At 49.6% G+C, this 21,351-nt stretch overlaps 1 protein-coding gene across 1 annotated transcript in view; it reads left to right on the top strand.

Moving 5' to 3' along the window:
- USP46 (ubiquitin specific peptidase 46) overlaps window positions 1-21,351 on the top strand; it is a 77,237-nt gene that overhangs the window by 4,576 nt on the left and 51,310 nt on the right. The window contains exon 3 of the mRNA XM_068137685.1: window positions 9,250-9,410. The gene's annotated coding sequence lies outside the window, so the exon portion shown is untranslated. The remainder of the gene's footprint in view (window positions 1-9,249; window positions 9,411-21,351) is intronic.

The following is a 21,351-nucleotide window of genomic DNA, read 5'->3' as shown; positions in this document are numbered from 1 at the left end:
GAGGAGGGTGTCCAGGGAGGTCCAGGGAGGTTCTCCTCTCCCTCTACTCTGCCCTAGTGAGACCTCACCTGGAATACTGCATCCAGTTCTGGGCTCCCCAGTTTAAGAGGGACAGGGATCTGCTGGAGAGAGTCCAATGGAAGGCTGCAAGGATGATTGAGGGACTGCAGCATTGTCCTGTGAGGAGAGGCTGAGAGGCTTGGGGCTTGTTAGTCTGGAGAGGAGAAGACTGAGGGGGGATTTAATCAATGTCTATCAATATCTGAGGGCTGGGGGCCAAGAGAGAGGAGACAGGTTCTGCTCAGCTGCACCCAGGAATAGGACAAGGAGCAATGGATGGAAACTGCAGCACAGGAGGTTCCACCTCAACATGAGGAGGAACCTCTTCCCTGTGAGGGTCCCAGAGCCCTGGAGCAGGCTGCCCAGAGAGGCTGTGGAGTTGTCTTCTCTGGAGCCTTTCCAGCCCCATCTGGATGTGTTCCTGTGTGACCTGTGCTGGATTCTATGGCCCTGCTCTGGCAGCGGGGTGGGACTGGATGATCTCTATCAGTCCCTTCCAACCCCTGACCTGCTGTGATGCTGTGCACCCTGCCTAAAGATGAAGCATGGTATCAGATGTTGAATAAAAACATTTTCAAAAGCTGTGTCCAGTGGGAAGGGAGATGACTCTCCAGTAAAACTGAGCCTAAAGGCTTTGCAAGAGCAGGCAGCATTAAGGTAGCTGATCCATTGTCCTCTGAGATCAACAGCTTAGTGTCATGGCAATGCAGAGGCAGAGAAAAAGCACAGAGCACTGGAAAAACAATGACAAGGCTGTCAGTTAGTAGTTGCTGAGTGGGACCAGTGTTGCATGTTTTGAAAAGATCTTCAGAAACTCATCACAGGATGTCAGGGCTTGGAAGGGACCCAAACAGACCATCCAGTCCAACCCCCTGCCAGAGCAGGAGCATACAGTCTAGCTCAGGTCACACAGGAACACATCCAGACAGGCCTTGAAAGGCTCCAGAGAGAGAGAGACAACCACAGCCTCTCTGGGCAGCCTGCTCCAGTGCTCTGTGACCCTTACAGTAAAGAAGTTCCCCCTGGTGTTGAGGTGGAACCTCCTGTGCTGCAGCTTACATCCATTGCTCCTTGTCCTATCCCAGGGTGCAAGTGAGCAGAGCCTGTCCCCTCCCTCCTGACCCCCAGCCCTCAGATGTTTATAAACATTTATTAAACCCCCTCTCAGTCTTCTCTTTTTGAGACTAAACAGCCCCAGGTCCCTCAGCCTTTCCTAGTCCCCTAATCATCCTCACAGCCCTCCACTGGACCCTCTCCAGCAGACCCCTTACTGCTTAATTAGAATAGAATAGAATAGAATAGGATAGAATAGAATTAGAATAGAATAGACCAGGTTGGAAGAGACCTTCAAGAGCATCGTGTCCAACCTATCATCCAACACCACCTAATCAACTAACCCATGGCACCAAGCACCCTGTCAAGTCTCCTCCTGAACACCTCCAGTGATGGTGACTCCACCACCTCCCCAGGCAGCCCATTCCAATGGGCAATCACTCTCTCTGTGTAGAACTTCCTCCTAACCTCCAGCCTAAACCTCTCCTGGTGCAACCTGAGACTGTGTCCTCTTGTTCTGCTGCTGGCTGCCTGGGAGAAGAGACCAACCCCTGAGCAACAAAGCAGGTTACAAAACCTCCACAACCCAACAACATCTCAAAGCCACACTAGGCAAAAAAAGCAGTTACTGTGCAAAGCCTGGAAGGTGTTGAGGTTGAACTTGCAGGGCATGAAGTAGGCACAAGGCCTTTGGAGATGCCCATCCCTTCAGGTCAGGCACACTGCTGGTAGTGCCTTTGTCAGTCGGTTAACCACCGCGAGGCAGCCGGAATGCAAAGGGCTGCCAGGAGCTGGGCAGGGGGGAAGGGGCAGCTTGAAAGACAAATCCCTGCCTGACAACAACATTTTGAAATGAGCAAGCAGCAAAAGTAGGGAATGAGGTGAGACCTCCTGGCCAGTCCCACTCCCCTCCTGGCCTGGCCTTTTAGGATGGGGAGAGGAACAAACACTGGTAAAGATAAGACAGACCTGTAACTGAGTGTTCAAGTGTTTGGTAGCTGCTCTCCCAACTTGAATGTGATGCTGAAGTTTAAAAGCATATAAAGACAGACTATTTTCTAGAGAAATACGATCCCAAGGCCTCTGAAGCTGCCTCCACATAACAGGGAGAGGTAAAATAACACAGTTAGAGACTGCTGGGAGGAAAATTACAGGCAATTTCAGCCTCATTGCTGTTTTCTTTACTGCTTTGAAGGAATGCAGTAGATTACCTGCATCAGACAGGCAGGCTTAGAAAATGGCTCTGGTTTACAGGCTGCTGCAGTCTGAAGCCTTTAATGCCCTTGGAAATGTCTGCCCAGGGAAATAAAGGGCACAAAATAGCTTGGTAAACCTCAACAAGCTTTTATCTTGCCGTTGCAGATAACAGTAGCAGCCAAGGCACAGCAGGTAGAAAGGGCCTTCCAGGGCAGCTTGTGTCTGTAACATCCATGGGGAGCCCCAGGGTGGCTTACAGCTGGGTCTCCAGCTTGTGCCCCAGCCTCTGTCAGCCCACCTTGGTCTTGTGTGGGCTTCTCTTCTGTCTCACAGGCAGTGACACAAATGATGATGATGCCTAATTAGTGGAGCTCCCCCCTCACTCTCCCAGCTGGAATCTGATCAGGCTAGGGACAAAGTTAATTGCACACAGCATCAAATGGCATCACAGACAGCCAGCAGAAGGGTCCTTTTGCACAGCATGTCCATTTGAACTCTGCTAGCAAGGGACTGGGACCTGTTAAGAGAGATCTGCAGGGAGGAAAGGTTTCAGAACACAAAGACCCTTCTAGACCCCTGACTAGGACTTGTTATTGGATATTGGCAGCTTGTGTCTCTGTGGGTGAGGTCTGAATAGCAAAGCATTTGGGGGATGGCTGGGTACAAGACAACCAGAAATGGTCAGTGCAACTGTTTGTCTTGGCACTCTCTCAAGTCCAGGCTGGTAACTAATGTCCAGAAGGTGTGGTTAATACCCCCTGCTTGTTGCTTAACTCTGTTTTGAAACAATCATTGTTAAGATTGTGGCAGGTGCTGTGCAAATAGGGCAAAGCAATAGGGGAGCCTAGCATAAGGAGAGGAGTGAGGTGAAAGCCACCAATTTCAGTTAGCAGGCACCCAACAGGCTCTGAACAGGAAAGCAAGGCACAAAATGACACATCAGTAGCAGCAGAAGCAGCAGCTCGCTGTGGCCATGCTTTGCCAGTCCAGTGGCCATCACCCAACAATGACACAAGATCCAACCCAAGTTCATCACTGTTAACTTGATGCCCTGCAACACTCTGCTCTGCTGAGACCCCACCTCCAATCCTGCCTCCAGTTCTGGTCTCCCCAGCATGAGAAGGACACAGAGCTGTTGAAATGAGTCCAGAGGAGGCCACAAAGATGATCCAAGGGCTGAAGCAGCTCTGCTGTGAGGATAGGTTGAGGGAGCTGGGGGTGTTCAGCCTGGAGAAGAGGACCTTAGAGCTGGAGGGGGACCTCAGAGCTGCCTTCCAATACCTGAAGGGATCCTGCAGGAAGGCTGCAGAGGAACTTTTCATCAGGGTATCTAGAGACAGGACAAGGGGGAATGGTTTGAAGCTGAGGCAGAGCAGGGTTAGACTGGAGCTGAGGAAGTTCTTTGGTATGAGGGTACTGAGACTCTGGCCCAGGCTGCCCAGTAAGCTTGTGGCTGCCTCCTGCCTGGGGGTGTTGAAGGCCAGGTTGGGTGAGGCCTTGAGCAGCTGAGTCTAGCTGAGAGGTGTCCCTGCCCATGGTGGGGAGGTTGGAGTGGATGAGCTCTGAGGTCCCTTCCAACCTGAGCCATTCTGTGATTCTGTGACTGTAGGATTGTGTGTCTGTGACAGACTCCTGCCTGTGTCAGTCACTCGTCCTGGATGCACACATGCTGTTATCAGCTCTCTGGTGATCACCTCCCTGCTGTATGTTGTTCTGAAGCAAATAACAGAAAGGCAGGCAGCATTCCAGCTGAGGAATAACCTCATCTTTGCATTAGCAGTAAAAGGGACCCAACAAGGTCATGTTGCCCAACCTCATCATCCCCACCACCCCAGGCAGGAACAACTAAATTTAAACCATCTATCACAGGAACTGCTTACTGTCCTTTTCTTGTCTGCTCACACATTCTGTCTGAAGCAACCTTAACCTTTATCTTTCAGTTAGAAGAGGATGGATGATATCTTTCTTGCTCAGTAGACTTCCTGCCTTTTCTCCTTTTCTGTGGGTTGTTCCTGCTGGGTGTTTGGCAAAGCCAAATGCCCTTCCCAGAAATCTGGGCACCTTGTTTGTTGGAGCTGAAAGTTGTTGTTGGAGTTTGCTGTTGGTTATTATTTATAGACTGGGGTTGCTGTTGTTCTTGAAAGGAAGGAACATTCTTGCTGGAAAAGACTGGGAATAACTGTTGTTGTGGGAATATGTGTGTTTTTTTGTTGGATTGTGATATGAATCACAGAAGGGTCTGGGTTGGAAGGGACCTCCAAAGGTCATCCACTCCAACCCCCTCTGCAGTCAGCAGGGACTCAACTAGAGCAGGATCCTCAACTAGATCAGGTTGCCCAGGGCATTATGAAGATGGTTTGGGATTGTTTTGTTTCCTACCTGGTACAGCCCCTGCTTTTCTGGGACAGATTCTCAGCTGGTATAAACACAATGTCAAGCAGGAGTGACCCATGCCAGTTTACTCTTGGCAATAAGCTGATTCTCAGCCTTGACAGACAGTGTGCTTGAGCTGCCTGAAATGAGACTCCACAGCATTTCTCTGTGGCTCCAGGTGCACTGCACATCACGATCACAGGATCAGAGGATGCTAGGGGTTGGAAGGGACCTCCAAAGATCATCAAGTCCAGCCCCCCTGCCAGAGCAGGACCATAGAACCCAGCACAGGTCACACAGGAACACATCCAGATGGGGCTGGAAAGGCTCCAGAGAGTGAGGAAAAGTTAAACCTGTGGGGAAGCAGTGGTTTGGTTTTGACATGCACCACTGAGCAAACAACAGAGCCCTGTCCTGGAGCAGAGATTTTACTTACAAGATGCTGTGGCTCAAAGGCACATCTGAGGCCAAAATGCTATGCCCTGGTGGAACACAGAAAAGTACAGACCACAAGAAATCAACCTTGAACACCAAATGTAGCACAAACATGGTTGTCACACAATTCCATCTCTGCAGAGACTGCAGAGCTGTGGAGGGCTCTGGACCAGCAAGGGCCTGCACACAAAGCAGCCTTTGGCTTAGGTTTTGAGTGGTTCAGAAAGGAATCACAGCCCATCCATTTTTACTGTGCTGCTTGGTTTAGTGTTCCTGAGCAGGGAAAATAGAGGAGGTCTCCTGCCCGTGTTCTCCTCCTCTGTATTAAACTAATTACTCTGCTTTAACAAGGGGAACTTTGTCCTCATGGTTCCCAAGTTCCATTCCAAGCCCTGCGGCTAATCATGACCGCAGCCGCTGATAATGAGGAGTAAATTGTTATAGCCCTGGGAGCCTGATAGGTGCATTCCAGCCCTGCATCCTGCAGCCCTGGCTCCTCTATACATTATTGTTCACAGATGGTAGCTGTCAAACTTTGTCAACTTCATATACACACTCAGGGAGTCACATCCGCATTCCTGGGATTTATGGCTGCTCAGCCCTCACCTTCTAAGGCCCTTCAATGCAATAACATGTCACCTCCCTTCAGTCTCACCCTGCTTTAAAATACTTTCACCCACTTACAGGCCTTCCATTTAGGGGGAAAAAAACCAGGGAGGGAGGGGGGTTTCAAAAGAAAAAAGCTACTGAGTTCTTACAATGTAAATATTTTAATAGAACGGAGGGGGAAGCCTCTCTGGCTTTAAACAGCCCCATTATTACCTTAGGATTGATGGTCAGGAGCTAATGGAGCATTTGCCTGCAAAGTTTATTTAACTGGAGGGAAAGTGGCTGTAGATTTGTCTATCTGTTGGCTGCCACACTGCTGAGCCCCTGGGGAGCAGGACACAACTCTGCCACTCCCCTCTGCTCTGCTGAGACCTCACCTGGAGTGCTGCGTCCAGCTCTGGAGTCCTCAGCACAGGAAGGACATGGACCTGATGGAGCAGCTTCAGAGGAGGGCCACACAAATGATCAGGGGGTTGGAGCAGCTCTGCTACAAGGACAGGCTGAGGGAGCTGGGAGTGTTCAGCCTGGAGAAGAGAAGGCTCCAGGGAGAGCTAATAGCAGCCTGCCAGGACCTGAAGGGGCTACAAGAAGGCTGCAGAGAGACTGTTTGCAAAGGCCTGCAGGGACAGGACCAGGGGCAATGGACTCAAACTAGAGCAGAGCAGATTTAGATTGGATGTTAGGAACAAGTTCTGCACCAGGAGGGTGGTGGAACACTGGAACAGGTTGCCCAGGAGGTGGTTGGGGCCCCATCCCTGGAGATATTCAAGGTGAGGCTGGACAGGGCTCTGGGCAACCTGATCCAGTTGAGGATGTCCCTGCTGAGTGCAGAGGGGGTTGGACTGGATGAGCTTTGGAGGTCCCTTCCAACCCAGAGCATTCTGTGATTCTGTGCTGTAAAGAGCTATTTGCAAGGGCTTCATTGTCTAAAAGGTATTATTTAGTCCAGCTTTGTCCACAAATTAAACCTGAAGCAAAATGAAATGAGGTATCATTCCCATTTCATTTAAAAGCTCTTCTTTCTAAATGAAATAAATCCTGCACTTTGAAGATGGATGTCTGAGGAGACTGCCACTGAGAGCATGAATGAGAAAGGAGAGATGCCTTTCACTGCCCAGACTGAGGCAATGGAGTGCAAGTAAGCCAAGAAGGAAGTAAGGCACAACAAAGAAATTCAAAGCCCTTTGCATTTTTTCCTGCTTATCAGTGCAAAGATGCTATTAGTAACTCAGGCACCACACTGGCTGCATGGATCCCCCCTTCTTCATGGGGCTCTTCTGTCCAAGCTCCTCTTGGCTCAGGAAAGGGAATCTGCAGGAGAACCTTTCTTGAGCTTTGCCACTTTCATACTGACCTTTCCTTGAGCTCAGGCAAGGCCAGTTCCCAGAAAGGACACAAGCAAGGCAAGCTGCAGTAGTGGTCTGTGAGCTGGGGCTGTGTCTCAGGGCTGGCCATGAGCCAGCCAGAGCTCTGAGCTGGATTTGCCCTTCTCTTTCCCATCTCTGAACTACTCAAGAAAAGACTTTCAAACTGAGGGCAGCTGGATTTCACCAGGATGTGCACCAGAATTACTTCTCAAAGACAAGAAAACTCCAACTACCCCCAGGGCAGATGTCAGAGATTAAAGTGCTTGGTACCTATCTCTCCCCTCTCCCACTGTCTCCTTAAAGACAGGCTCTTGCTTAAAGGCTTGGAGGCTTTTCTCTCCATTTTGCTTCCTCCATGAATGCAGAACACCCAGTGACTGCCCTGCTGGCACTCCTGAGAGTGCCCTGGCAGGAGAGCCTGCTCTGAGAACAGCCTTTCCCCACTAACTCAGCAGCCACACTGGCAGTGTTAGAGAGGAAAGCAGTCTTGTCTTGTGAACTGAGGTGCCCTCCTACGTCTCTCTCAGGCTAGTCTGAAGACTAGCAAGCCAGTCTGTATCCATAGATAATGCAGCAGAACAGAGCTGGGGCTTGGAGAAACACTTCCATTACACCCACACATCCCATAAGAGAGCTATGAATCACAGAATCATGGAATGGTAGGGGTGGGAAGGCACCTCCAGAGGTCATCGTCAGAGATCAGCTAGTCCAGTGTCCCTGCCATCAGCTCAGGCACCATCAGCTGGATCAGGTTGCTCAAAGCCCTGTCCAACCTGGCCTTGAATGCTTCCAAGGTTGAGGCATCCCCCAACTTCATCACTGCTTCTACTCTGAACTTTGCTCATTTTAGAGCTCACTGAGAGCACTTTTGGAGGAAGTCCTACCTTTGTTAGGATGGAAAGAAAGGTTTGCAGCACTTCTGAGGGGTTTTGTGTCTCTTTCTATGCAGGGAGACTGCAAAATTGCCTGGGAATCACAGAATGGTAGGGATTGGAAGGGACATCCAGAGAGCATCCAGTCCAACCCCCCTGCCCAAGCAGGATCACCCAGGGCAGGTCACACAGGAACACATCCAAGTGAGTTTGGAAAGTCTCCAGAGAAGGAGACTCCACAGCCTCTCTGGGCAGCCTGCTCCAGGGCTGCATCACCCTCACAGTAAAGAAGTTTCTCCTCCTGTGTTGAGGGGGCACCTCCTGTGTTCCAGCTTGTACCCATTATTCCTTGTGCTATCTTGACTCCCACCCCTTAGATATTTACAGATGTTGATGAGATCTCAGCTCTAATAACCTGATAGAAGTTACTCTGAAACTCAGTTGCAATGCTGGAGTCTCCCTTCTTTCATGAACCTCCTTAAAAGAACCCCAGGACTCTCACCAGTGGGAGCTGGTGCCAGCATTGAGGCATGCAGCACAGATGCTATGTCACATTTAGGGCCATCTCCTCACTGCTAGTACCACTCTGAAGCCATTCTTGCAGCAGTGATGTGTATGCCAGATGAAAGGTTTGTGAAGCCATCATTAATCCAGAGCTGGATGTTCTGAGACTGCAGCAGTGCTGACCTCAAGATCATAGAATCACAGAATGGTCAGGGTTGGAAAGGACCTTAAGGATCATCCAGTTCCAACCCCTCTGCCATGGGCAGGGACACCCCACACTACAGCAGGTTGCTCACAGCCACATCCAGCCTGGCCTTAAAAGCTTCCAGACATGAGGCTTGCACCACCTCCCTGGGCAACCTGTGCCAGGCTCTCACCACCCTCATGGGGAACAACTTCTTCCTGACATCCAGTATAAATCTCCCCTTCTCTAGCTTGGATGCATTCCCCCCCTAGTCCTATCACTACCTGACACCATAAAAAGTCCCTCCCCAGCTTTCTTGGAGCCCCCTTCAGATACTGGAAGGCCACAATTAGGTCTTCTTGGAGCCTTGTCCTCTCCACACTGAACAATCCCAACTCTCAGTCTGTCCTCACAGGAGAGGAGCTCCAGCCCTCTGGTCACCCTTGTGGCCCATGTCACAGTGTGACTCCTTTGTAGGACCCCCACAGAAGAATAACTTCTGCCAGGGTGGAGCTGCAGCCTGGTTCAGAGGCTGGCTCTTGGGGAGTGTTGGAACAGCATTCTGCTAACAGCAAGTTCTGTTGTGTCCCTTCAGCTCCTGTGCAAGGACAGCAACGAAATCTGTGCAATGTGCATCAGGTGATACTTCAGTACCAGCAACAAGCAAGCTGAAACTGGATGGGAATTCAGCTCCAGCTGTGATTTTAAGTCTACACATTGTCAAAGGAAGTGTGATGGACCAAGACACCTGGAAATGTAAGTGGAGCAAAGGGGGGGGGGGGGGAGGGGGGAGAGAGAGGAGGGGGGAAGGAGATGGAGGAGAAGGCAAAAATGTGTCCACCCCATCAGTAAAACATAAGCAAGGTGAGGAATGTCTTGGTGAGGCAGCCTGTGATTTCTGAGAGGCTACTCTGAGTCACTCCCTGACAGAGCTCTTCTGTATGACTGGGTAAAAGTTGTTGCAGCCTCTCTCCATCACAGAGAACAGAAATAGATTCAAGACTCCAAAAGCACTCAGGTATCACCAGAAGAGTGGCTGTGAGAGGGGGCTGCATTATCACAGGTCTGGACTCGAGGCAGCAAAACATCTTTAGTCAGGAAAGCTCTTCAAGTCACCCAGTGATAGGGTCTGTTCACAGTGACACTGCCCCAGTGCTCTGTTGTTTGTCTCTTTGGAGAGCAGCAGCAGGAGGCTGTATGGAAGCTCCTCAGTGAGAGCTTATCTGGTTTGAAGATACTGCAAAGGGGTAAAAAGCAGTTTGCAGGCAGTGGCTTTGAAAAGGCTCCTAGGTGTAGGATTTTGCTGTGACAAGACAATGTCCCAGCCTCTTCTGCATACTTTTATTTATGCTTTCATTCAGGGAACCAAAGAAAAGAGCATTGCACAGCACACAAGCTGCTAACAGAGCTGTGTCCTCGGTCAGCTGGGCCCATCCTGGCTTTTACTTTGCTCTGATCTCTTGATAACCATTCAGCCAGAAGTGTATAGAATGTCTGAGAAACCTCCAGGAGCAATCCAGTCTTCCTAGGAATACACATCTTGATCATATGGATGGCTAAATGAAGGGAGCCATGGGCACCCATTACCCCTCCAGGTGCTGGTCTGTCACCTGTAACATCTGATGAAGATCCATGGTATGGAAGGAGTGTGAAGAGCAGCAGTTGGCCACAGGGATTCAGTCACTGTGGCCAAATTATCTGGATCAGGCCAATCCCAGGCACAAATCCAGGCTGGGTGCAGAGTGAGTTAAGAGTAGCTCTGAAGACAGAGACTTGGGGATGTTGATTGCTGAGAAGCTCAGCATGAGCCAGCAGTGCCCTCATGCAGCCCAGCAGGCAGCTGTGTGCTGGGCTGCAGCAAGAGGAGTGAGGGCAGCAGGGCAAGAGAGGGGATTCTGCCCCTTGACTCTGCTCTGCCGAGACCCCACCTCCAGTCCTGCCTCCAGTTATGGTGTTCCCAGCATGAGAAGGACACAGAGCTGCTGGAGTGAGTCCAGAGGAGGGACACAAAGATGATCCAAGGGCTGGAGCACCTCTGCTGTGGGGGCAGTCTGAGGGAGCTGGGGGTGTTCAGCCTGGAGAGAAGACTCCAGGAGGACCTTAGAGCTGCCTTCCAGTAGCTGAAGGGATCCTACAGGAGGGCTGCAGAGGGACTTTTCATCAGGGTGTCTGGAGACAGGACAAGGGGGAACGGTTTGAAGCTGAGGGAGAGCAGGGTTAGACTGGAGGTGAGGAAGACATTTTTCAGTATGAGGGTGGTGAGACACTGGCACAGGCTGCCCAGGAAGGTTGTGGCTGCCTCCTGCCTGGGGGTGTTGAAGGTCAGGCTGGATGAGGCCTCAAGCTGAATCTTGTTGAGAGGTGTCCCTGCTCATGGCAGAGAGGTTGGAGTAGATGATCTCTAGGTCCCTTCCAAGCTAAGTTATTCTCTGAGTCTATGGTTCTGTGAAACTTCTGGTCCATGGGATTCTGCAGTGACCTGCCCAGGGGTAAGGAAAGCACTTTGATCCTTCCTGTTAGCATGTTTTATGTGAGTAGCTCAACAGCATGCAACCTGCCAGAGCACAGCAGGCTTGTGCAGAATTTAGCAGAATGTGGCTTGGGTCTTACCTGGTAACTTAAATGTTAGCATGGGACAGGTAATTGCAACCTGTGCTCAAAAGAAAGTGCTGGAAAAAAGATGCCATAACTTTTGACAGGATGGTGACCATTCTCTCCTACATTTAAGAGAGGGGAAAGCTCTTCATTTGGTCTTACCTATGAGCAAAAAAAGGGCAAGTTATATGCATTTTGAAAAGCAATGATGATCTAATGGTGATTGCCTGGATTTGGGTTTGCAGACCTCCTCTCCCAGGGCTGCAGGGTTTGCCTGACTCAAACCCAAGCATTTGGGAACCACTGAAATTCTCTCTGAGAATGGTAAGATTGCCTGGATTTGGGTTTGCAAACCTTCTCTCCCAGGGCTGCAGGGTTTGCCTGAATCAAACCCAAGCGTTTGGGAACCACTGAAATTCTCTCCAATGATGGTGAGGTTGCCTGGATTTGGATTTGCAGACCTTCTCTCCCAGGGCTGCAGGGTTTGCCTGAATCAAACCCAAGCATTTGGGAACCACTGAAGTTCTCTCCATTCAACATAAATATCTAATCTACTCTAACTCACAGTCTCACAGTATCACTAAGATTGGAAGAGACCTCAAAGATCATCAAGTCCAACCTGTCACCACAGACCTCAGGACTAAACCATGGCACCAAGTGCCACGTCCAATGCCCTCTTGAGCGCCTCCAGGGACGGTGACTCCACCACCTCCCTTCACATGTGCTACAGAACCAGAACTCATCATTCAGACTTCTCATTCATGAGCATGTAGAGGTGTCAGTCTTACTTGTTCAAAAGCTCAACTCCACACACTGCTTGTTGCAAACAAGAAGCTGGGGTGGGTTTTTTCCCTATTTATATCTCAGTTACAGATTAACAGGGGATACAGTGGAGCCACTGTGCTGGTGACTTGCTGCTGATCCTCCCCACGTTCCTTCAGCTCCCGGTTAGCGCAGCCTCATCAGGAAGCTTTGTGCAGGTGCACCAGGGAGCAGGCCGCCCTGGCAGCGGGCTGGGGAGCACTCTTCTGCTGAGACATCAGGACCTCATTACACAGCACTGGTTGGGGAACACACACAACACAGAAACTTCTCATCCAAAGTCCCCAAATCCTAGCAAAAGTTATTTCTCCAGCGTGGCCAGAAGGGATTTTTGCAAGCCCTGGTTCTCGCTCCGCCTTGCCAAGAGGCTCAGATGGGAACATTCCTTTGTTGAGCAAGCCTGGGTGAAAAATACACAACTGGATCAGTAAACAGTGAGACAGTTTACAACCAGCTTGTAAAAAGTGCAACAGGTCCAATGCCTTTAGAAGTATCTGCTTGTTTCCAAACTGTTCTGCCCCTTGAGCAGCGGGGTCATGGATTCCCCTGTCTCAACAGGTGAAGAGGAAGGATGAAGGTGAGTGTCAGAAAGGAGAGCTGGCAGGAGGATGAAACATTAAGGTGTTGGAGGGAAGAGAATTAACCCAAATTTGCTGCTCCCTTTCCCTGCTGGAGCCTTGCAGGAGAAGGTCCTGCACTTTGGCCACAACAACCCCATGCAGTGCTACAGACTGGGGCATGAGTGATGGAGAGCAGCCTGGCTGAGAGGGACCTGGGGGCACTGGTTGACAGCTGCTGAACATGAGCCAGCAGTGTGCCCAGGGGGCACAGAAGGCCAATGGCATCCTGGCCTGGATCAGGAATGTGTGGCCAGCAGGAGCAGGGAAGTCATTCTGCCCTGTGCTCAGCACTGGTGAGGCCTCACCAGTGTGCTGCTCTGGGCCCCTCACTTCGGGAAGGATATTGAGGTGCTCGAGTGGGTCCAGAGGAGAGCAGCCAGACTGGGGAGGGGGCTGGAGGAAAAGTTGTATGAGGAAAGGCTGAGGGAGCTGGGGGTGTTCAGCCAGGAGAAAAGGAGACTTAGAGGGGACCTTATGACTCTCTACAAGTACCTAAAAGGAAGTGGTAGTCAGGTGGGAGTCAGGCTCTTCTCCCAGGCAACTTGTGACAGGACAAGAGGGTATGGCCTGAAGCTGCACCAGGGGAAGGTTAGGTTGGATATTAGGAAGCACTTCCTGACAGCAAGGCTGATTAGGCACTGGGATGCACTGCCCAGGAAGGTGGTGGAGTCACCATCAGTGGAGGTCTTTAAGAAGAGCTTGGATGTGGCACTTGGTGCCATGGTTTAGCTGATGTGGGGGTGTTGGATCATAGGCTGGACTTGATCTCAGAGGTCTTCTCCAGCCTCAGTAATTCTGTGATTCTGTGTTGATGGAGGGGAAATACCATGCTGAAAGGCCATGACTAGGGAGGACATCCCTAGAGACAGCTCTGGGAAGGGAGATGGGGGCACACAGGAGGTTACCTGCCAGCTAAGGACAAGCTACACAAAGATCTCGTTTCATGTCAGGAGGTGCAGGAAAGCTGCTTCCTCACTGGGACAAGCAATGGTTTAGACCAGAACTAGAGTAATTATCTCATCAGTGGTTGCCAGAACTGCTCCCTCTTCAAACTGGTGCTCAATGTGTTTTTCAACCATGCTGACTGCATTTAGCACTACAGTCAGGAGCTTTCAAGAGCCTCGATAGAACAGCACGTCCAGTGTGCTGAGACCATCCTGCCAGCCACTAAACACCCACTTCTCATGCTTCCTGGCCTTGCAGCTGTGTAGCTGTTTGGGGTACCTGTGGGACAGAGCTTCTTGAGAAGAAGGAAGATGTTGGGCAAGGCTTTCACTCCTAGAATAAAGCATTTTGTTGAACTGCAAGGGTGGCAAGGGTCTGCAATGTGATAATTTGTAGGACTGAAATGTCCCTAGGTAAGCAAGACAAAGAAACCTTGATAATGGATTTAGTGATTTCTGCTTGCTGTGAGAGGCAAGAGCCTCTTTGGCCACTCTGACCTTAAGGATTCCATCATTAATGTGAAGGTGATTCAAGTACAGATGAATTGCTCTCCAGCAGGTGAATCAGGGACCCCAGAGGTACTGTGGGATACAGCACTGTACACATTCTGAATAAACATAGAAATTAGCTTGTTGGATTCCCAAAGAGGCATAGGAGTGCAGGAGGACAGGCATGGTGTTAGCACCTCCTCCCAGGGGCACAAGGTCAGGAGTTAGCTCCACAGAACCAAGCCAAGTGCACACTGTGTATTGATCTTTGCTGCGTGATGGGAGGGATTTTATTACTGCTCACTGTCCCCCTAGGGAAAAACCAAATTGAGAGATTATCAGCATGAGCATAGGCTTCAGCAGCAGCTCCTCTGCTAGGTCTAGTGCTGAGTCATGAAATCCTTTGGTGCTCTTGCTTTAGATGAGGGATTGCAACTCATCTGGGTTGTCCTGTGCCGCTGGACGAGAAAGCTCACGCTGTACTAGCCCTGGGAACAAAAGGAACAGTTCTGTAGTGCTGACAACCTGACACCCTTCACAAGTGCTGCCAACTCAAATTAGGAAGGTGGGGAAGATGCAAGAAGTGTAGGCAGCTTAACTGACCTGGAGTGCTTCTTGAGAGGGGTCTCTGGCACTCTGAGTTTGTGTGCAGCCAGCAGAGCTGCTGAGCCGGAAAAAATCCGTCAGCAGGAGCACAAGTGTGGCTCAGACATCTTTCATCCAGGGCAGTGCTCAGTGAGATTGTTGTTCTAAACCTAGGCATTCTAACAGCAAATGTGGCTGGCTGTTATTTTTGATACAGCCATCGGAATTTTGCCAGACCAATAAGGGCAACAAGGCTGGGGAGGGGTCTGGAGCACAGCCCTGTGAGGAGAGGCTGAGGGAGCTGGGGTTGCTTAGCCTGGAGAAGAGGAGGCTCAGGGGAGACCTTCTTGCTCTCTCCAACTCCCTGAAGGGAGGTTGTAGCCAGGTGGGGGTTGGTCTCTTCTCCCAGGCAACCTGGGAGGACACAGTCTCAAGCTGTGCCAAGGGAGGTTTAAGCTGGATGTTAGGAAGAAATTCTTCATAGAGAGAGTGATTGGCCATTGGAATGTGCTGCCCAGGGAGGTGGTGGAGTCACCATCCCTGGAGGTGTTTAAAAAGAGACTGGATAAAGCACTTGGTGCCATGGTTTAGTTGATTAGATGGTGTTGGGTGATAGGTTGGACTCGATGATCTCAAAGGTCTTTTCCAACCTGGTTAATTCTATTCTATTCTATTCTATTCTATTCTATTCTATTCTATTCTATTCTATTCTATTCTATTCTATTCTATTCTATTCTATTCTGTTCTAAGAAGCCTTTTAGTTACAACTCATTAGGTTTCAAAAACCTATCTATGCCACTTCACTACTACAACTCCATCACTTCTGGGACTTAGGGGAAGCTTCTTGCACATTGCTGTGAATCAGAGCAAGCCTGCTCTAAGCTATCACGGTGTAAGAAGCAGCTCTGTTACTGTATCCAGAGAATCTAGCAATTAGGATGCCCAGAATAAAGGGGGCAGAAGAATATCTTTAAATGAAATGAACCTTTTGTCTTTAGGTAGCCAAGGTGTTTGGCTGTGGTACGATGAGGTAATGGATAACACAAGAAGGAGCTCATTTCTCAGCCCAGCAAAAGCAGTTATTTATAGGAGTATGATTATAAGGTGACACATTTGCTCCAGTTCCAGCTATTTATAACAGCTGCAGAAGATCTAAATTATTGTTGCTGTAAAATCATTCATGCTCTGTATCCTCCCCTGCTGCTGGATGTCCAACACAATAGAGAACCAAGTCACAGAATCACACAGAATTGTCAGGGTTGGAAGGGACCTCAAGGATCAGCCAGTTCCAACCCCCCGGCCTTGGGCAAGGAGACTTTCCACTAGATCAGGTTGCCCAGAGCCACATCCAGCCTGGCCTTCAAAACCTCCAGGGATGAGGCTTCCACCACCTCCCTGGGCAACCTGTGCCAGTCTCTCACCGCCCTAATGGGGAATATCCAGACTCAAGGGCACAAAGTCCCCCACCAAATGAGGTTCAAGCAGGTTAATTTGCATGCTGCAAGAAGTCTAAATGCAATTTTATGCTGTTCCCTGCAGCTTATTTACCTCCTTCCTCTCTGCTGCCACCAGAAGGACTGGTTCTACATCAATTGCAGTGGACTTTTCTACACTGCACTGCTCACATCCCTTTAGGCTCATTTGTGGATTTGCAGCTCCCAGGAGAGAACAGAAAGCTAATTCCTGAGTGAGGGAGCTGTACCCTTCTCTTGTCCTGCAAATGTCTGAGAGCCTCCTTTCACAGGTACACAAACTGTAGGGGGGCCCCATCCACGTCCATGACCCTCCTCACTCCCTGGCTCTTTACCTCAATGACTGTTTTGATTTAGAGGTTGGCCCTGCAGAGTGCTACAGGCTGGGTGTGGGACATAAATAGTGACTCTACTCTCTACTGCTGTACTTTAGGAAACAAAATTCAAGCAGGGAGTTATTATTGCAGGGTCTAACATAGGTTCTTGAAAGAACATCACCATGAGTAACAAAACCAGCTTCCTCAAATCAAGCTGCTGCCCACTAACACCAGGGATGGTTGGCTAGCCAAGGCTAATCAGGACAAGGATGGGGGGCCCATCAAAAAGCAGAGCCAAATTCTGTGGGGCATTATGTCTTGAGGAAGAAGCCAGGGAGTGAGGAGGGTCATGGAAGTGGATGGGGCCCCCCTGCAGTTTGTGTACCTGGGCAGTGATGCTCTCAGACATTTGCAGGACAAGAGAAGGGTACAGCTCCCTCACTCAGGAATTAGTGTTCTCTTCTCTCCCAGGAGCTGCAAATCTACAAATGAGCCTAAAGGGAGGTGAGCAGTGGAAGTCATTCAGGCCAGGCTGGATGTGGTTCTGGGCAACCTGATCTAGTGGAAGGTCTCCCTCCCCCTAGTTGGAACTGGATGATCCTCAAGGTCCCTTCCAACCCTGACAATTCTATGATGCTATGACATCAAGCTGCTGCCCACTAAACCCATTCATATTTGCAGGACTACTTACACTTGGTGATGCATTTGATGATGCACGGGGCTTGAACCAAGCCTTCTTGAAAGGGAGTCTACAACTCTGTGTGCATGTTTGCTATTTCCCTCAGTGCCTACAGGGGAATAAATCAGTTTTCCCTCTTGGCTTCATGACATAAGAGTGGAATTACATTGTCAACAGTTTCAGCATGGCCAGACCAAATCATCTGGCTGCACCAAACCTGCTCTGCCACTTGAAGAGATGAACGAATGCCAATGCTTTTGATTCTTAGTAACCAGCAGTGGGATCTTCAAACTCTTTGGCACTGGCCACATTTTTGCTCTGTTGACATCAGCAGTAAAACTCTGATTTCAGAAAGGCTGGAAAGAGTCCAGTGCCTGGATACTTCTGAAAAACCCTACCCTAAAATCAATCAATCAATCAATCAATCTTTGCTTTAAATGACTTCCAAACATGCAGTTTATAGAATCCACCATGAGAAATGCTGCCAGGGTGGATGTGAAAGGCAGCTGGGAATAACAGCAAACAGATGATCCATGTGATATTCTGACTGGAGCTTTTTAATCTGACAACTGAAGATCATTTGCTTGGGAGGAAAAATAATTCATCCCCACCTTCTTTTCAATGCATGAAATGTTCACCTCTGGTTTATTTCTCCAACAAGAAAATGGCAACAGCATCTTGCACTACTGAATTTTATGCAAGGCTCCCTCAAGCAGGTCCAACACGTAGTCAGATCTCAAAGGCAATAAAAACATGCATAAACTGTGTTAAAATCCAACAGAATAAAAGCAAAAGCACTTCACTCACAGTCTATAACTGCTTTAAAGGTTCTTAGTACAAATTGCAAGGGACTTTTTCTCTCTGTGCTCACACAAAGGTACAGGGAAAGAAATTGAATCATATGCTTCAGGCAGGCTGTAATAATGCAATTACTCTAAATAAAAGTGGTGAAAAGGGAACAAGTAACAATTAGACTGCAGGAGCCACAATAGAAGGACAGATCACTTGTATGGAAGAAAAAAGATGATTGTTCTTAAAGCAAAAAGCAAAGGCAGTGCATGAGAAAATGTGTGAGTCAAGCCAGAAACTTGTGAGGCCCTGATGGAGAGAGATCAAAGACGAGTTCAGGTAAACAGCCTGAGGGCTAGTGAGAAATGGCATAAATAACCCAGCTTTATATAACCCCAAACCTTCAGACTTTGCACCTCGTGGCACAGCACAGGGCAGGAATGCTGAGCTGCTTGGCTAAAGAAAGAGGCAAGGCTGCAGACAGAACCTGAAGTCATTTCAGACATTAGGATGGGAATAGCAACCTCAGAAGATGGCTGAGGTGGACAGAGAGGAGTGGAGGGCCCAAGTCTCTGCTGAAGCAAACACAATGTCCTTGGAGTTCAGTGGGAGAGTTTGAAGACCCAGCCTACATCTGTGCTTGTCCTCCACCAGAGGGATTTACAGGGCCTGGCAACTGCTCCCAGCCAAGCTCGCACGCCTGCTTTTAGGAAGTGTGAAAGCTAAGCTCAAGCAGCCTTATCAAACTCTAACTGATAGCTCTCCAGCCAGAGAGAGCTGAGAGAGCAGCTCTGTTCCATGGAGCAATGACAACTGCAACAATGTTCTGCAAACAAAACAATTCAACACTAGTTCAGGCTGGAGGGGAGGAGGAAGTTCTTCCCCATGAGAGTGGTGAAGCCCTGGAATGGGTTGTCCAGGGAGGTGGTTGGGGCCCCAGCCCTGGAGGTGTTTAAGCCCAGGCTGGATGAGGCTCTGGGCAGCCTGATCTAGTGTGGGGTGTCCCTGCCCATGGCAGGGGGGTTGGAACTAGATGATCCTTGTGGTCCCTTCCAACCCTGACTGATACTATATTATGATGCTATACTATGATAGTTGCACCCTGGCTGTATTTTCATCCTCATAAATCGAGTTCTGTCCAAGGGTTACAGGGTTTAACTAACCACATGACAAATACAGCAGCACTGTAACTCCTGGTGCTGGGAGGCAGCTTGAGATCCATGGGATAATTCAGAGTGTATATCATGCAGTCATTTTTCTTTACCTTTTAATTTTCCATCCAAATCTTCTGTCCAAATCCCTGAAAAGGCTGTCCCTCTGAAACTGGAAGCTGCATTCAGTTGGCAGCCATCATTCTAGTCAGAGGAAAGCCCCTCCCTTGATGGCATAAATAGAGATACTGAAGTTCTCAGTGTTTTCTGGTGAATTCTTGGCAACTTTCCTTCTTCTCACAGTGATTTCCAAGGAATGTGAGCAAGGAAAGTACCTTGAGTACTGCATCCAGTTCTGGAGCCCCTACAAGAAAGATCTGGATGTGCTGGAATATGTCCAGAGGAGGGCCACGAGGATGAGCAGAGGGCTGGAGCTGCTCTGTTATGAGGACAGACCAAGGGAGTTGGGGTTGTTCAGTCTTGAGAGGAGAAGGCTCCGAGGAGACCTAATTGTGGCCTTCCAGTATTGAAGGAGCATGCAAGAAATATGGGGAGGGACTTTTGAGGGTGTCAGGGAGTGATAGGACTGGGGGGAATGGATCCAAGCTGGAGGAGGGGAGATTTAGGTTAGACATTAGGAAGAAGTTGTTCCCCATGAGGGTGGTGAGAGCCTGGCACAGGCTGCCCCGGGAGGTGGTGGCAGCCTCATCCCTGGAGGTGTTTGCAGCCAGGCTGGATGTGGCTGTGAGCAACCTGCTGTAGTGTGAGGTGTCCCTGCCCACGGCAGGGGGTTGGAACTGGCTGAGCCTTGAGGTCCCTTCCAACCCTGACAGTTCTGTGACTCTGAGCAGTTCAGGGAAAGGGTTGATACAAGTTGTGGACTCCACAGAATGCATTGCATAAGCCAGGTGGTGCTAACTTCATTATGAAAGTATGACAATGGCAGTAAATTTTCTCTTCCTGCTCACCTCTAAAATATTCTCCCTGTAGGCATGGCAAGAAGAATCATTTATTTTTGGTCACTTTTAAGTACCAGCTCAATACTGCCTGTAATGGTAAATATTAGTCATAGTCACACAGAGAGCTACAAGGCAGGGCTAATATTTTTTCATGCCTTAAATTTGTGCTTATTGTCTTTAGAGCATCTAATTGTGTCCTTCTTTCAAATCACACCCACCCCCCCATCCCATGCTGCTTATTGAAAGCAGTTCTTGCTCCATATGCTGCCAGATTAGGACAGGTTTTGGTTTAGCATATCATAGACTCATAGAATGGCCTAGGCTGGAAGGGCCCTGAGAGGCCTGTCAGCAATCTATCTCAGTAGCTTGCAGAGATTATGTTCTGTAGAGCTGCTACTGATTTTCTTTTACTTTGCAAACTGCATGAGGCAACTTTCTATTTATAAGGCACAGGTCATGCTACAGCCAAACAGCAGCTGGAAATTCATTGTCCTGCATCACCTGTAATAAGGCTCAATTGCAGAAGCACAAATCAAACCTAAGCCAAATTCCTTTATACAAATTACCTTCATGTAATCACAGAATCCCAGAATGAACCAGGCTGGAGATCATCCAGTCCAACCTGTCACCCAGCACCATCTAATCAACTAACCCATGGCACCAAGGGCCTCAGCCAGGCTCTTCCTAAACACCTTCAGGGATGGTGACTCCACCACCCCCCTGGGCAGCACATCCCAATGGCCAGTTTCTTTGTGAAGAATTTCTTCCTCACATCCAGCCCAAACCTCCCCTGGCACAGCTTGAGACTGTGTCCTCGTGTTCTGATGCTGCTTGCCTGGAAGAAGAGACCAACCCCCACCTGGCTACAGCCTCCCTTCAGGGAGTTGTAGAGAGCAAGAAGGTCTCCCCTGAGCCTCCTCTTCTCCAGGCTAAACAACCCCAGCTCCCTCAGCCTCTCCTCACAGGGCTGTGCTCCAGACCCCTCCCCAGCTTTGTTGCCCTTCTCTGGACACCTTCCAGCAGCTCAACATCTTTCTTGAATGGAGGAGCCCAGAACTGGACACAGGACTCAAGGTGTGGCCTAACCAGTACTGAGTACAGGGCAGAATGACCTCCCTGCTCCTGCTGGCCACACTATTTCTGATGCAGGCCAGGATGCCCTTGGCCTTCTTGGCCACCTGGGCACACTGCTGGCACATGTTGAGCCTACTGTCAACCAGTACCCCCAGGTCCCTTTCTGCCTGGCTGCCCTCCAGCCACTCTGTTCAGACTTGT

Source organism: Melanerpes formicivorus, unplaced genomic scaffold, assembly GCF_026170545.1.
Source record: "Melanerpes formicivorus ecotype bairdi unplaced genomic scaffold, bMelFor1.0.p_v2 SCAF_4, whole genome shotgun sequence".
Taxonomy (NCBI): Eukaryota; Metazoa; Chordata; class Aves; order Piciformes; family Picidae; genus Melanerpes; species Melanerpes formicivorus.
This window is presented reverse-complemented; position numbering and strand designations above follow the sequence as displayed.